This window comes from Belonocnema kinseyi, chromosome 3, assembly GCF_010883055.1.
Source record: "Belonocnema kinseyi isolate 2016_QV_RU_SX_M_011 chromosome 3, B_treatae_v1, whole genome shotgun sequence".
Lineage (NCBI taxonomy): Eukaryota > Metazoa > Arthropoda > Insecta > Hymenoptera > Cynipidae > Belonocnema > Belonocnema kinseyi.
The window spans coordinates 90,672,799-90,679,756 of record NC_046659.1 but is presented as its reverse complement, the minus strand read 5'-3'; the positions used below and the strand labels follow the sequence as shown (position 1 = coordinate 90,679,756).

The window sequence follows — 6,958 nt, the reverse complement described above, 5'->3', positions numbered from 1 at the left end:
TCGCTCTACGGAAACTGCGTGAGCCAGCAGTTCTAGGAAGGCTGAGAACAGGGTGACAGAAAGGGAGAGTTTGGTGTAAAGTTTTCAAGGGTCGAAAATGATGATACATATTTTATATAGAGTCTACTAGTAATTAAAAATAAAATTGCCCACTAATTATGAAAAATATCAAAAACTTTGTTTGACTTTTTCCCCCTTTTTCGATGTTTCTCGAAAGAGGTTGTTTCTATTTAAAAAGAAATTAATTCACGGAATAAAAAACGTGTACTTCATAGAGATTTATAAATTTATATTTTAATATTTTCAAAATGTGTTTTTTAACTTTTGAAGGTAATGCAAAATCCAATTTAAAAAAAAAGAGTTAAAATTTAGTGTTAAGCTACTGACTTTCTGATTCGATACAAAAAGTGTTTGAATAATAAATAGTATTAAGTTTTGAGAAAAAAGGTGAATTTTGTTTTAGCTGGAAGGACAAGTTTTCTTAAATTCGTACGGTGATAAAAAATTCAATTTTTAATGTAAAAAAAAGTGAGATCTTACATCTTAGCTACTGAGTTGCTGAATCGATCCAGCAAAAGTTTGAATTAAAAATCCCAGGCGGAAAAAATATATACAGTTTATATATAGTGTAAAGTATTATATATAATATTCATTTGTTACGATGCAAAAAATATATTAAAAAAATGAATATTATATATGATACTTCACGAGCGCGTGAAAGTCTTTGCAATAAACCCGCCCGCCAAACCCGGCCCCGGTTGGGAGGCATTTTATGCTCTTCCAGGGCTTGCCAGATCCGGGCCCGATCAGAGCCAAGGGAAATTGTCCACAAATTTGTTGAATTTTCATCGATAAAACTTTTGCAACCTTTTTGCTGATGGATGATGCTGCAGCATATATCGATTTCAGCTTCTCATCATACCATAATATTATGTCGGTTGAATTTACAAACACTTGCCTTTACAATCATAAAAAAGTGAGTCTTATCGCGAAGCCATCACCTGTACAAGTTTTGAAACGAGATATATTGAAATAAACGCAAGTTGCACGCGTTCTGTCTATTTTTCTGTGTCGTCAAATGTAAGGCACAATGCACATACTACTTGAAGGTATAATAAGTAGTAGCTCACTATCACTATAATTGCAAGCATTACCACCAACAATTACGTGTTTGAAGAATGACCTCACTCGGTATCTTTCAAAGGTTTTCTCCTATCGGTCAAATTTGCAATTCCGCGCCATAGCCTTTCAAATTACATATATGTATGTCCTTGTTTATATATTTAATTTTCCTATTCAGCACACACATTTATATCTTTTTATGGTAGTTATTAAGGGCTCAGATCGACTAGAAAATTGCAACAACAAAAACCGCATGGAATATCAAATAAATAAATTTTGAAGTTAGAATATTTTGTTAATAATATGCGTGAAAAAAACTTCGGGCTGTAAGGTATTCTTAATGTAATATCTGGAACACAAAAAATTGGAACTTATAAAGAAAGACCTTATTTTTTCGACTTCTTCCAGGCTATTTATTCAGTAGTAATTACATAAAGTTTCGGAATCAGATCGAATCCCTAATCAGATTAAGTTTTACATTTATTTACATTATTCTTAAATTTCGTGAAATTCTGAATAAATAAACTAGAAGAAGTAAAAAAAAAAGGTTTTTCCATATAAATTTTAGTTTTTAACAATAGTTATTCATCCCGAAGGATTCCGAATCTGATTTTAAAATAATATTTCTAAGAATATTTAATACTAAACTGATAAACTTGTCAACGCAGATTTTTTTCAAATGAGAGAAGTTTATAGTTAAAGTTTATAGAAGTTTATCCACTTTTTAATAATTCTGAACACACAGCCAAAATGCTCTTAAATAGGGGAATAATGGAGGAATACATCACAGAAAAAACTAAGAATAAAATTTGTTGCAGGTAATTTTTTAGAGCGATAAAGTTTTGCTTAGCCAACTTCGGGTCTTTCAAAAAAACATGTTTTTTTCATGAAAAAACAAAAGAAATTTTAACCCATATTTGTGTAAAGTTTATCCTGTGAAGTTAATTTTTGTTGCAGAGAATCTTTCGTCGGAATTTGATGTAAAGTTTATCTTCTGCTTTTCTGTGATTCTTATAAATTTAATGAAATTGTAAATTAAAAACTTGATTTTAGTGGAATGCTTAACCAAATAGTTCAGATTTCAACCTACAAAGATGAATTTTGAACAATAATGTCAAATTTTCAACTAAAAATAATTCAACACCAACAAACAACAATTTTATTTGTAACCAAATAATTGAATCTTCAGTTGAATCTCACATTAACTTTGAACTTCAGGAAAATTTATTTTGAACATTTTAAACAAAAAAAGTCTTAAATATCTTTAAACAAGAAATATGAGTTTTCAACCAAAAAGATCACTTTTTCACCAAACAGGATAAATTTTCAATCTATAAGGAGGAATTTTCTATCCAAAAAGAGAAATTTTCAACAAATCAGATGAAGTTTCAAATAAAAAAGATTAAACTTAAACCAAATAGTTGAATATTTAAGCCAAAAAGACGAATTTTCAACAACAAAAATTATTTTCAAAGAAGGAAATAGTTGAATTTTTATACCAAAAAGTCGAGTTTTTTTATAAGACAGTTAAATTTTCAACAGAGAAGTTGATTTTCAACCAAAAACATGAAGTTTTAAAGAAAAAGAATGTATTTTTAACCAAAAATAGTTTGATTTTCACATTTTGCTCTACTCTTTCAGTTCGCATTTATACGAAAAAACTAGAAAAAGGGAAAGGGGAAGTTTCTTAAAAAACAGGGGAAAGAGAGGAATTTTTAAAAAAGGGGGAATAAGGGAAAGATTGTGAATACTGTAATTAAATTTGAATTTAATCGATTTTAAAAATGTTAGAATTAAAAATGTCCAGCAATTTGCAATTTGGAAAAATGAAAATTTTGAAAACGGATTCACCCAATTATAAATTGCTCTATTTCAAACGCAATAACAAATTTTGTAAGTATAAAATTTTAATGAGAAATTATTCCATTGCTGATGTTCTCCATTAAAATGTTACCATTTGTTAGAGTTTTGAATTTAAATTTGAAAAGTTTCATTGTCATTCAAATTGAAACTAAGTATAGCGAACTTCTGAGAAAATTGGAAACGAAGTCGAATCGTCGCATTTTTTCAAAAAATCGAAAGAAGTAGCACGATCTGCGCCCTGTTATTGCCTCAGTTATCGTCCAACTTTTTTTAATTCTTCAACTGCTTTTCTGTATTCATATCTCGAATCTGAGAATTCCTTAATCTTGATCAGCATAAAGAACCTTAATATAGTCTCAAAACTATGACAAAGCCACTATTCAGGGAATTTGGTTTGTTTTAAAATGCAGGCTAAAAATAATTCATCTCTGCGTGAATGAGAGTGCGAATAATGGTGATTCTTATTTCCTTTGCAGCACGTACGTGTCATTGCAGACATTTTCATTTATAAACATAGTCTATATTTTTCAATAAAAAATCTTACGGGCTTAATTTATATAATGTCAAAAACAGCCAATCTATTAAAATAAGCATGTAAAAAAAGATTATAACTTTTTGTCTTGTGACAAGCAAAGAAGAGGATTATTTTGAGAAAAAAATGGAAAAAATGGCATTTGCGTAGTGTGTTAAAAAACGAAGATATATGGAATAAAGCACAAGTGAATGGCTAAAGTCTTGACAGGTGATCAATACTCTCGGCGAGGGAGGTACAGTTTGAGGTTGTTAACTACAATTCCTACCTTACAACAGCATGCCTAGCGAAGGGTTCATTCCTCCCCGTTTGTTTTCAGAAAATCTATTTTATTTCATTATGTTAATGTTGTTTAAGTATAGTCGCTTCAAACTTCAATTAAATTATGTAGAAACTCAATAAAGTGTATGAAAATACTTTAAATAATAAAAAAAATGTAGCAGTCACTAGCATTTTTTATAAACAATTGAAAATACTACATTCGTTTTTTTCTCCTCTTGGATAATTAACCTTATTACTTCAGTTCTAACATTTCTCTTTATCCAAATTTATGGTACCAAACAGGATGCAAACCAACATAAGAAAATGCGCGGCTATAATTATCAACAATTCTAAACACTGTGATCATGGTATCAGTGACATTAAGTACACGAAAGCTATAAGATATAGGCCAATGTTTATTCTGACCAACACCATCCAAATCGTTTAAATATGTGTTTTATGTAAATCTCAAAGTTTAATACATAAAACTAAATAAAGAAAATGATATATATTTTTAATAATTGGAAATATTTTTGCATATATACAGCCAATTTCAGACAAAAAAGTTGTAAAAAAACAAAATGGCATTACTCTCTCAATAAGGATTGTACATTTTATTTTAAAACAAATTAAATTGAAACCTTTATTCAATTCAACAGTTTTTAAATAAAAAATTCTTTGTTGGCTCCACCACAGAATATGGTTATTTTAGAGACAACAAAATATTTGGCTGACCCAACCAAATTTTTCAATTGTTTTAACCAAATATTTTGGTAGATGTAGAACTTGGTTGATTCAAACAAAAATTCAAACACTATTATAAAAATAAATAAAGGAAGTGATTTTACGTTACCTTCTTTGAATACAGCAGATGCCAAAATCTGAATCAGCGATTATTTTTGGTTGTTGGCGGTCAAGAAACAAGAATTTCATTTGAAAAATTCGCTTAGAGGAAACGTCTTGAGTGATGAGTATCAATATCTCGAGTGCACTTTCACATTTTCACTGTTCATATTTTCTGGAGAGTATTATCAATATCAAAAATGTTCAGCTCTATCAATTATCTAAATGATAAATTTTGGGACATTCATCAATTTTTAATGCCACCTATTTCTAAGCCTTCATTTGTCATTAGATCCAAAAATTTAAAGAAATAGATCTGTCACCATTTTTTTACAATTTGCAATTTTAGCTTATTGCTCGCGAAAAGGTGTGGGTGCTTAAACTTATTCTAATTATGTGAAAAATATTCTATGAGAAGAAATTTTAATAATCGTTTTTCCTCCCATAATTAAGTTAGATCGACGCGATTTTTAAAGAGCACCTTTTTTTACGCGAATTATAGGAGATGCGAAGTAGCCGATGACCGGGCGTGCAATGAACATAATTCGCACGGTGGAACCGATGCCCGGGGTATTTGAAGCGCACATATTAGCTATACATAGCATCCGTTGCGGCGCGCAGACGCTGGGCGTCGTGACCCTGACGGTGAAGCTTTAAAAAATAGACAAAATGAGATATGAAAACAAGATTTTAAAATATATTGACCAAGCTCAGTTCTTTAATCGCTCAAATGAGGGGAACGAAATGTTAGGGCCATCAAGTCGGTCGTAGGAACCAGATTTCTTCACTTTGAAGTGTATGGGGTCAGGGGTGTCTTCTCGATTCAAGGTTAGCATCAAAAGAGTCCAAAATAATTTCAACAAAAATTGCCAGTTGTTTGTATCTTTTTAATGTTAACTTCAGATCAAAATAACAAACCTCCATATGGGTTGGATCAACAAAAAATTTGAATTTCTAAAATACCAGGGTCTAAAATTTTTCTTTTTTTTCAGCAATTGCTTTTATTCAAATTTGAAATCTTTTTGGGTTGAAATATCAATTTAACATTTTTTTGTAGAGGATTCAGCTTTTTTCTTGAAAATGTTATTACTTGGTTGAATGTTTTACTACTTTGTTAAATTATTCAGGATTTTACAAGAAATTACATGTATGAAAATGTCAATATTTTACTAAAAAATCATTGTTCTTGTAGTTAGAAATTAATTTTTTGAGTGAAAATTTAACTATTCTATTTTTGGTGGAAAATTGATTTTTTTAGTTCCAAATTCAACTATTTGGTTGAAAATTCGATTTTGTTTGTTTTGTTGAAAATAAATCGTTTTAGTTGAAAATTCAACTTTTTTTTAAAAATCCATTTATTTTTTTGCAGCCTCGCCTTTATTATGTAAAATTAATCTTCTTGGTGAAAAGTTAAATTTCTGTTATTCATCTTGTACTTGGTTGAAAGTTAAACTGCTTGGTTAAAAATTTATTCTTTTGTTTAATGATTCCTCATTTGAGCTGAAAATTCATCTTTTTGGTTGAAAATTTAAATACTTTGTTGAAAAATCGTTTTTCGTTTAATCATTAATACGTTTTAATTCAAAATTCATGTATTTCATTGAAAATTCGTCGTTTTCGGTATAAAATTAATATTTTCAGTGCGGAAGCATCTTTTTTTTTTAATTTAACTGCTTGGTTGCAAGATGAACTTCTTTGTTAAAAATTCATTCTCTTATCACCGATTCCTCATTTTAGTTGGAAATTCACCTGTTTGGTTGGAATTTTAAATATTTGGTTGAACGCTCATATTTTTATTTAAAATTAATCTTTTTAGTTGAAAATCCAACTTTTTTGTTTGAAGTTCTTGTATTTTGATCAAAAATTAATATTCTTGGTTGTAAATAAATCTTTTTTGACTGATATGTCAGTCTTAGATTCTGCATTTTTTGAATAAGACAACATTGACTGCGAATCAGTTTTTTGACTGATATTTGGAAATTATTGAATACAATTCAAGTTGTGAAAAATTAATTACACTTAAAAGTGTATTTATATAACAATAACATTTTTTGGGTAACCTTGTCATCTGGTGATAAAAAATTATTTTCATTGTGTTAAGTTAGTTGCAGGAATGTAAATAATGAATATTGTCATTATCTTTATTTTAAAAATAATTTCAAATAATCTGACAGTTACTTGTTTTATTAATTGCATTATAAATTAAAACATTTACCTTTGTTAATGCTCTAAAAGCAGATATAATTACTGCTTCGACATAAAAAATATTTGTAATGGTTTAAATTTAATATTTGTCATTAAATTAAAAAAAAAATGTCTTATAAATAAGGGCCTACT

The 6,958-nt window shown here is 28.9% G+C and overlaps 1 protein-coding gene across 5 annotated transcripts in view; it reads right to left on the bottom strand.

Annotated features, from left to right (window-relative positions):
- The window catches only part of LOC117169101 (BTB/POZ domain-containing protein 6), a 49,550-nt gene that overhangs the window by 36,791 nt on the left and 5,801 nt on the right, over positions 1–6,958 (bottom strand). The window contains exon 2 of one of the 5 annotated variants that reach the window (XM_033355236.1): positions 4,632–4,842. The exons of 2 other annotated variants lie outside the window; for them this stretch is intronic. The gene's annotated coding sequence lies outside the window, so the exon portion shown is untranslated. Of the gene's footprint in view, positions 1–3,785; positions 3,900–4,631; positions 4,843–6,958 lie in introns of those variants that run through there. 2 more of the 5 variants (XM_033355235.1, XM_033355239.1) reach the window with 2 other exon arrangements.